The sequence below is a fragment of the Doryrhamphus excisus genome, chromosome 17 (assembly GCF_030265055.1).
Source record: "Doryrhamphus excisus isolate RoL2022-K1 chromosome 17, RoL_Dexc_1.0, whole genome shotgun sequence".
Taxonomy (NCBI): domain Eukaryota; kingdom Metazoa; phylum Chordata; class Actinopteri; order Syngnathiformes; family Syngnathidae; genus Doryrhamphus; species Doryrhamphus excisus.
The window spans coordinates 12,046,794-12,057,500 of NC_080482.1; the positions used below are offsets into that span (position 1 = coordinate 12,046,794).

The 10,707-nt window shown below is 41.4% G+C and overlaps 1 protein-coding gene and 1 non-coding gene across 3 annotated transcripts in view; both read left to right on the forward strand.

Moving 5' to 3' along the window:
- The window catches only part of bbs9 (Bardet-Biedl syndrome 9), a 106,611-nt gene that overhangs the window by 85,207 nt on the left and 10,697 nt on the right, over positions 1 to 10,707 (forward strand). The gene's annotated exons all lie outside the window — the stretch shown is intronic.
- Positions 1,843 to 1,915, forward strand: trnak-cuu (transfer RNA lysine (anticodon CUU)). The gene has a single exon. It is a non-coding gene; the product is annotated as a tRNA-Lys (tRNA).

Consider the following 10,707-nt stretch of genomic DNA (forward strand, 5'->3'; position numbering starts at 1 on the left):
CAAGAGATTGGAATATTCCTTTCTATGGATACCATTGTTTCCTGAAAGGTCATTCGGAAAGAGAAAAAGTAGTGATGTAAAAACGTGGCTACTGTGGAGTGTCTGTGGTGTAAAGACTGGCAGAGCAATGTAATATTGGTCCGTGTGGCAACACCTACCTTGTTCCTCCGATAGACTTATTGATGCACGTGTGAGGTTGTGGTGACATTTTGTAACATTTTTGGTTAGTGGTGTGCCACAAGATTTTTACAATGTAAAAAACGTGCCGTGGCTCAAAAAAGGTTGAAAAACACTGATCTAAACAACCCCTTCCTTGTCCATACTCACACACCTTTTCCTTGCCGTTTGTCCATATTTACCAACTCTCTCCATCACCATCTCCATCACAACAACACTCCTTCTCTCAATCCTCTGTCCCCATGGCAAGGTTTAACATAGTTTTGAACCTTTCGTGTCCACAACATCAAACTGTCATGTGTCATTATTAGTGTTTCATGCAAGTGTCTGCTTCCACCTGCACCTCCTCTTCTCCCTTACAGTTGCTACAGTGTTACACATATTTGAGGTGTGTGCTGACTCCTCGGACTGTAATTGACATGATTAAAGCGCCGAGGAGGCTGTGGTTCCCATTTCCACTGAAAAACCGTAGCGTTACACTTGCCGAGAGCATTAGCAGTCAGGTGGAGACACACTCCTGAGAGTTACAAACATGCCAAATCACGGTGTGAGCACACTCGATATGAAACAGACACAGGGCGCGCCAAGCTGAGGTCATATCTGGTACTTACACTTCTTCTCTCCGTCGCTCAATAACTACGCATACACACACATGTGAACACGCGTCTGCAGAGAGCTGTAAAGTGGGAGATGAATGTGTCGGCAAGGCGAGAAGAGACAGCTGATAAGCGAACATGTTGGTGAGGTCATCCCTTTCTGAGCTCATTTTGGCGTATTTCACTTCAAGCTCTTGGCCGTGCAGCTGTGTGTGCGCACGTGTGTGTGTGTGTTTGTGTGTGTCATCAACTTTAGCCGTGAAAAACCGATGCTTCAGTCATTGAGAATGAAGGACAGTCCTGCAAAAGTTGCCATATGCACGAAAATGCTTGTTGAAAATGGATTTTGGACATGGATTTTGTAAACCTTCACAAATGCAACCCAACAGCTCTGCCACTGCACACGCCCGAGGTTCAAAGCAGGGTTCACTGAATGAGAGTCGAATGAGCTCACCGAGCTAAAAGCCTGAGATATCAACGCGATATCCAGAGCAACTATTAAGACGCCAGGGAGTGAGATTTTACAGATGTGATTTAGCACAGCTGCACCAGCAGGCATCCGGTACCACAAACACAATGTTGACAATAAGGGTGCGCCGATCAGGTTTTTAAGCCCTGAGTCGGCCGATATCTATCACATAAATTAAGTGCAAATTTTTGTATTTATTATTGACTATTTCAGGGGTCACCAGCATTTTTTCCTTTGAAGAGCTACTTTTACAAAATGAAACTAGTCATGTTTGGAACACTTATTTTCATAGCTTATTTTTATTACGTTAATAAAATGCTGGTGTCCATAAGTCATATTTTGTAATTCACAATGCATTTTCTTCTAGTCTTCCTCTCTTGGACATTATCAAATTATCAATTATTAACGTGATCGGGGGGGGGGGGTTGGTGCCCCACATGTTACAGGGTGCAAAACTTGTATCAATGTCACAGAGACAGGAAGTCCCTAACAGCAGACCTGCTAGTTTTGGCCTTGTGAAAAGAAAGTGGCTGGGAGACGATCGCTGTCGGCTGGATGCTGCAATGGTTGCGAAGATGAACGGCATCAGAAAGTGAGCAAGCCCGGCTAGCTCAGTCGGTAGAGCATGAGACTCTTAATCCCAGGGTCGTGGGTTCAAGCCCCACGTTGGGCGCTGGGTTTTTGGGGTGAACAGCAACTTTAGAGTAATTCATTTTTTTTTAGTAAATAGTATCTGCCTTCCGTGGAGTCCAAACACAGTGCGCTATAGGAGAGTGCGCGCGGATGTCCTTAAAAATTTGTTATTTTCATTTGTATGCATGTTTGTTCGGTAGATCATTTCCTCATCTTCAATTTTGTATTGGATTTACATATATTGAGTGGTGGACCACATCAAGTCAATTCGTGCTTGGAAAATGAAGTACATCTTAAAGCCTTTCAAATTCATTGCTGGAGCTAGGGAAGAAGATATAAAGATATATGGAAGATTCATTATTTGAATACCCTGTGATTGGCTGGCGACCAGTCCAGGGTGTACCCCGCCTCTCACCCGAAGACAGCTGGGATAGGCTCCAGCACGGACGTGACCCTTGTGAGGATAAGCGGTAGAAAATGAATGAATGAATTATTTTAATCTCTATCTGCAGATTAAATTTCATTAAAATTGAATTTTTTGTTTTGGCTGTTTTTGCTGGGAAATACTCCACATTTGCATTGTTAGTATGGGGTGGGGAGGAATACACAGCTTGCTGCTGGTGAGAAATACTATTGAATTCTCATGGCAACACACAAAACTGGCTTCTGCAAGTAAAATTCATTAGCTGCATGGCCAGATAAAATCTCGTCTTTTCATCTTATATTTAGCCAGACAATTTTTGTGGCTGTTTTGTGCAATGTAAGTTGCATTGAGACTGCAGAGTGTGAGGAACTAGAAGAACTAAAACGCCATGGAGATCGGACCCCATCATGTCCTGTCATGAACTTCTTCCAAAAAACAAACACGAAGGTTCTGGCCCACTTGCAGGAAGGAAGGAAGTGTAACAGTGAAGAGAACAGGAAATAATCTGTCTGAAAGAGTGAGAAAACACACACATGGTCGTCTTCGCCAAGCGTGTGAACGCCGTGTTGGAGCAGGCGCCGCATGAAGGAGTCCTGCGAGAAATGAAGCACGAATCCGCCTGCTTCTTGTGTGTTGTTTGAGCAGCTGCTTTCTATTTTGGCAAAATAACTCGGAGAACATCCAATTTCATTTGCATTATCTTATTATAAACAATTTTATTATTGATGAATGTGTGATGTACAAATTTAGAGACAAGTACATTAAGGTGTAATTATCATCACATAACATTTTATTATTATTATTACTAACTATGTACATTAACTTCCCAGGCTATATTTTCATGGCACAGCGCAAGGTGGCGCAGCGCAAGATGGTGCTGCGCAAGATGGTGCAGCGCAAGGTGGCGCAGGGCAAGTTGGCACAGCGCTAGGTGGCACAGGGCAAGGTGGCGCAGCACAAGGTGGCGCAGCACAAGGCGGCGCAGCACAAGGTGGCGCAACAAAGTGGCGCAACAAAGTGGCGCAACAAAGTGGCGCAACAAAGTGGCGCAACAAGGTGGCGCAACAAGGTGGCGCAACAAGGTGGCGCGGTGCAACAAGGTGGCGCGGTGCAACAAGGTGGGGCGGTGCAACAAGGTGGCGCGGTGCAACAAGGTGGCGCGGTGCAACAAGGTGGCGCGGCGCAAGGTGGCGCAGTGCAAGGTGGCACAGCGCAAGGTGGCGCAGCGCAAGGTGGCGCAGCGCAAGGTGGCGCAGCGCAAGGTGGCGCAGCGCAAGGTGGCGCAGCGCAAGGTGGCGCAGCGCAAGGTGGCGCAGCGCAAGGTGGCGCAGCATGGCGTACCTCGTGCAGTGGTACTTGCCCGTCTGGGAATGACACTTCCTCCTTCTCATTACAAGAACGCGAGATACATTCAGTAACTCTTGTAACTCTTAATTCAGATGTATAATTTGCTACATTTAAGTGTGCTGGAAAATACACTGAAAACAAGTACGTTTACCTTTAACTACAAGTCGTCTTTGAAAGGAACCCCTCATTGGTCATAATAACATAATAAAGTGTGTTCTGCTACTATTAAAGATACTAGTGTTAGACAAGTAGATTTGTAGACTTGTGTGTTATCTCTTAGCTTGATTGACACATTCAGTTATATACAAATATATATAATCCTGTCCTGTCATTTATCTTTCTGTTCAATAAATCCAGAAAACAAGCAACATAGTTTCCCTAAATATAATATGTAATTTAGTGTGGTATTGTGCCGTGTTATATTATTCATTCATTCATTCATTCATTTTCTACCGCTTTTTCCTTATGTTCTATTTAAATCATATTTTTATTTAGACTTCCGATAAAAGTAAAGTGCTCAAAGTTGTTCAAGACAAAAGGGGAAAAGTCCATCAATTGATGTGTGTTTTTGGACCTTTGGGGCAACGTGTGAAGAAAACGTACACATATTTTTTACAAGTAACAATGTAAACTGATAGCACGACAAGACTTTTAACCATTTATTGTTGACCAGAAGAAAAACCCTAAAAGCAGCATGTTAAACACAATAGCTAACATGTTACAGGTGTGTGTGTGGTCACAGGGCGGCGAGTCTGTTAGATTTATGGCATGTGGGATAAAACAGTTGTATGTTAGATAAATAAGTAGTGTAGTGTGTATGTGTCTCGCCCACTCTCTCTCTCTGCAGGACACACTGCTCTCTTTGTTCCGTTCAGCCCTAGCAAACACACACACACACATACTTCATTGGATTTTCATTCTAGCTGTCGTAGCTCCTTTGAAATAGAGTGGGTATTAATTGTGCCGTTTGGCCCACACGCGTACCCACTGACTTAAGCGGCAGCATCCTTTCACACGAGCCCTGGACAAACAAACTTAAAGCAGCAGCTCATAAATAAGCGGCGCTGCCAAGGTGTGAATACTCCAGTGTATTTTGTGCCTGGCCAACATGTTCTTGTGTTCTGGCCTGCGACGTCTTACCAGGATTAGCCTGGAATGTACACACTTCCTCTCGCCGTCTACCGATCCTCCGCCTCAGGAGCATGCTTTTAATGACATGTCATTTGAAGAATGATGGTGCAATGACCATACCACCTTTTTCTGTTTGTGATAAATGAACATGGCTGATTGGCATCAAACTTGATCTCCTTGCATTTAGTCGCTCGTGAAAAACTATAATGTAATGCATCTCTACTTCCCTTTCCTAGTCCTGTGCCAAAATCTGAAATGAAGTATAAACAGTAGTACCGGAATCTAAAGAGGTCAAAATAAGTTCATTGAAATGTACGCTGTGACTCATTTGGTGCACGTCTATACTTAGGCTACAAAGAAGCTGGCAGATATTCATTCATTCATTCATTCATTTTCTACCACTTTTCCTCACGAGGGTCGCGGGGGTGCTGGAGCCTATCCCAGCTGGCTTCGGGCGAGAGGTGGGGTACAACCTGGACTGATCACCAGCCAATCACAGGGCACATATAGACAAACAACCATTCACACTCACATTCATACCTATGGACAATTTGGAGTGGCCAATTAACCTAGCATGTTTTTGGAATGTGGGAGGAAACCGGAGTACCCGGAGAAAACCCACGCATGCACAGGGAGAACATGCAAACTCCACACAGAGATGGCCGAGGGTGGAATTGAACCCTGGTCTCCTAGCTGTGAGGCCTGCTGGCAGATATTTTATGGGGAAATCCAAATGTTGTTGATAATGGCACCATTAGCTATGGGCTAACCTGCCAAACAGCGGCATGTACCGCTTGTTGTTGCCTGTCACTTGCGGAGTAGCATTGCAAAATGGTACAGAATAAGCTGTTAGTTTGTTTATTTTACTTACAGTTCAGGTTGGAACAGTAGATGTGTGCATTCAACAGTGCATTCAATCGTAGCCGGCATTAAACATTCAAAAACTGGGATTTCTTATTAATACTTACAGTATTGTAATAACACAACATTTACTGTACTCTACCGTATTGACAGCACTACACTGTCAAAGTTCACATACTCTGGAACTAAGTATACATTGTACACAGTGTACAGTTATGGTCATCCCAACAACGCTCGCTCCAAGAAAGTTTTTGAAGAATGAATGAATGAATAAATGAATAAATGGTTGCTGTTTTGTGATTGGCTATGGTTTATTATTAGTCAAACAATATGAATATCTAAGAATATTTTATATATTGTTGTCCTAAATTAAGTATTCTCATGCATAATAATGGCTAATTAAAATACAAATATAAGGTAAAGATGAAATGTACTATTCTACACTGGTTAGTAATAACACACAGGCTGGACTTGATCACTGGATGAAGAAGGTTTTATTGAAGGCTGTGGCTATAATTCATTTGAAGCTCTTTGAATTTTGAATTCCTTATTGCAACACACACAAGTATGAATTTTATTTATGCCTTAAATGACATATTTTCTCTGATTATGCCTACTATATTGGGTAATACGGGTGTAACAATGACTATAGGGGTGTTATTTCATGTTTAGAGGACTCTAATAATGGTCAAAACTGCATTTACAATGCCATAAACAGGTTTTCATCCTCTAATGAGAAAACATAGTTGATTTCTAAATAAGGAATGCACTTATCATGGTTGGGTCCGGAGCTATTTGACCACGATAAATGAGGGATAGATATATGTTTTACATGGAAAAAACAATGTGAATTGATTCAAATTCACGAATGGACCAAACCTCTCTTTGATGCGTATTTCCCATACATCATGGTGAGATGGAATTCACTGTTTCTCATCTTCTTTAGCAAATTGCCAGAAAACGCAGAGTTTGTTTAGCAGTCGCACACAATAAAAAATGCAGTGACAGTGAATCAGCAATGTGTATACTTTGCTTGAGCACTCTATTTCGCTGAACGATACATCCATCCATTTTCTATACCGCTTATCCTCACGAGGGTTACGGACATGCTGGAGCCTGCTGTCTTCGGGCGAGAGGCGGGGTACACCCTGGACTGGTCGCCAGCCAATCACAGGGCACATATAGACAAACAACCAGTACAGAGCAAATGACTAGCAATACTATACGAAATCTGAGACACAATTTGGGTGAAAATGCATGCCAGGCTATAGTAATGCAACGTAGTATATGAAGTCAACAAAGGTGTTGTTTTCTAAAACTTCAAAGTAGAATTTCAATTTCCACTGAAACCTCCAACCATGCAAAAAACTTATTTTGAGCTGTGATGGTTTGTAAAGTATGCAGTGTGTGTCTCATAATTCACTGCAGCAAATGTAAAGCAAAAGTCAGCCTCTAATCATCTGCAGCATGATAATTACCAGCATCCCAAGTACATTTATCACCAAGCAGACTTCATTTCCAGCATTAGCAAAATTACACTGACTTCCTTTCCAGTCAGAGGCCCATCCAAGCGAGTCCTTGTCAGCCTCGATATGCAATAAAGACAGCATTCAGCAAAGACTCGCTGATCCCTCACACACCAGAGGAAATGCCTTCACATTCATTATCGGCGTTTTTATGCCTCTTATTTATCCATGTGATATTTTGCTGAAAACCCGTCTTCCCTCTCAGCGGCAGCAACAATCCACCCTCATAGGCCAGGTCCTTGCGAAGACAGATGTCTTCTCAACGCACATTTTTCCCCAAATATCTCCATCCCCATAAAAGCACATTCACTGGCTGTCATGTTCATTTTGTACAATCAGAAGCCAGAAAAAGCTACCACAATTGACTTGCTTGTGCATTAGAATGCATATTTTCATAAATATTGTGATATATTAGATCTGTACTGACATTTACAATGTATAATGACATGACAATGGCCATCCTACCCCCCACAGTCCACTGTGGGAATCATCTGTGCTCATTTTCTTTGGCAATGGTAATGTTTTTATTTCATTTGAACATGCATCAGATTACAATTGAGTGCATCACATAATCAGTTCACAGTTCCCCATGTCCAAAAGGAGTAGGAAGAAGCAAAGCTTATTAAATCCTACCCCTCCATCTGGTATTTACCATCTGATGTACAGTTACATTTGTTCACTTCCTGCTTTCCATAATACAGTTTAAGGTTTTTTTGGTTTGTTTTTTTTAAATAATGCACCTCGTATCGAAGTACGAGGTGATATGACCATCCAATGACATAATGTGTACCATAGTAAATGTTAATATAGTGATATATATAGCACATCATGACTGGTTCAAGACTCTTCATCCTTGTATCCTTGTATGCAAACATCAACTGCTTGTATTGTTTCTTGAATTGGCTCATCGTTGTGCATTGTTTGAGGTCCTTACTCAATCCATTCCATAGTTTGATTCCACATACTGAAATGCTATGGCTTTTTAACATAGTCCTAGCATATAAATGTTTCAAATGTAGTTCTTCCCTGAGATCATATTTCTCCTCTCTTGTAGAGAAGTATTGGATGACATTTTAGGTAATTGGTTATTTTTAGCCTTTTGCATTATTTTAGCTGTTTGTATCAGCAAGTTTAAGTATTTGTGATTTTAGAAATAAGGAGTTAGTATGTTCTCTGTAGGCGGCATTATGAATTATCCTTACTGACCTTTTTTTGGAGTACATTTAGCGAGTGAAGATTGCTTTTATAGTTATTAGCCCATATTTCCACACAATAAGTAAGATATGGTAGAACCAGAGAGCAATAAAGAGTGTGGAGTGATTCCTGATTGAGAACAAATTTAGCTTTCTTCAATATTGAAATGTTTCTCGCCATCTTATGTTGTATATTTGTAATATGAGGTTTCCAGCTCATATTTTCATCTATTATGATCGCCAGAAATTTATTTTCGTTCACCTTTCAATGTCCACACCGTCTATTTGTATTTGTTGGCACGTGTCCTTTCTACTGTTACCAAACAGCATTATTTTAGTTTTACTTAGGTTCAAGGACAATCTATTATCATCAAACCATCTTTTTAGTGTGACCATTTCTTCTCTGACCTTTCTGATTTCTTCTGTCCTTCCTCCAGAACAAAAAGCAGTGGTATCATCCGCAAATAATACCAGCTTTAAGTCTTTCGTAACTTTGGAGATATCATTGATGTACAAGTTGAACGGTTTTGGCCCCAGTATTGACCCCTGGGGAACGCCGCACGTAATATATGAACTTGCAGATGTGTATTCTCCTTGCTTTACGTATTGCTTCCTGTCAGTTAAGTAGTTTTTGACCCAGTTCAGAACTAATCCTCTTATTCCGTACCTTTCTGATTTAGTTATTAGGATGTCATGATTGATTGTGTCAAAGGATTTTGTCAGATCCATGAATACTGCGGCTGCACACTTCCTATGATCTATAGCGTTAGTGATTTCCTCCGTAATTTTAATCAGTGGCATGGAGGTAGAAATGTTAGCTCTTTTGTTAAATCAGGTTTAAACACGTTAGAAATGTTGCACATTTCTTATGACACATGACAAAAAGCACCATGTTTGCCTGTGGATTAAATGACAAAACACAATTGAAAATATGCCTTGTTAAAATACTATAAATGTGTGTGTGTGAGAGAGAGAGAGAGAGAGAGAGAGCTTGCGTGTGTGTATGTGGTCCTACACTGTATAAGCAGAGTTTTTCTCCCATGACCACCTCTTCTACCTGGAGACTTCTCTGTCTCGGACCCCTCTGTGCGTCTGTGTTTGTGTCTTTCTGCCTGGGCTTCTCTTTCCCAATCGGACCATGTCAGTGTCTTGACGGGACTTTCCTCAAAAACTACATCATTTCACCCCCCTTCGTCTTCATTGTTATTCCGCCAGCAGCAATAGACACTTTCACACTGAGTGTAGGAGTGTGCTCTTACTTGTTTGACATGACTGTGTCAACCCTATCCCTTCATTGTGTGTCGTTTCTATACAACACAATAGCAGTGTGACATAAAGACCTTGATTGTTGTTCTGGTGTGTTACATGGGAATGGACTATTCTACCTCTGCTATCAACAAGCCATCAACGTCTTGTTCAAAGCAGAGGGTCTCTGGCTTAATGGGTTGTGTGTCCGGAAGTTCATGTTTAATGAGATTGTTTACCTGTAACCACAGCGTGTGTGTGTTTAAATGTAGCACTGGAATGGAATATTTTCCTTCTGCTGTCAACCAGCAGAAAGAAAATATCACATTCCTAACGGTGTTACATTTAAATACACACACACACCATGGTAAACGATAAACAATGTCATTAAACACACCACAGTGTATGTGTGTGTAGGTTTAAATGTAGCACTGGAATGGAATATTTTCCCTCTGCTGTCAACCAGCAGAAAGAAAATATTCCATTCCTAACGGTGTTACATTTAAATACACATACACACCATGGTAAACGATAAACAATGTCATTAAACACACCACAGTGTGTGTGTGTGTGTGTTTAAATGTAGCACTGGAATGGAATATTTTCGTTCTGCTGGTGTTCTAATGGTGTTACATTTAAATACACATACACACCATGGTAAACGATAAACAATGTCATTAAACACACCACAGTGTGTGTGTATTTAAATGTAGCACTGGAATGGAATATTTTCCCTCTGCTGTCAACCAGCAGAAAGAAAATATCCCATTCCTAACGGTGTTACATTTAAATACACACACACACCATGGTAACCGATAAACAATGTCATTAAACGTGGACTTTTTGGCACACAACCCATTAAGCCGGAGACCCACACACACTGATTGTACTGTGTGTGGTGTAGTATTCGTATCACACACGTATACACACATGACTGTCCATCCATCACTTCTGCCATGAATACGCCCTTTAGAGCCACTATAAGGGCAACAGCAGAGGAACAGTTCCTGCTACCAGTTAGCCAGTATGATAGTCAACATGTTACATGACACTATATCAGTCAAAGGTCTCCTGATGTTGGAGCTGTTGGGGTTCTTTAACCTCA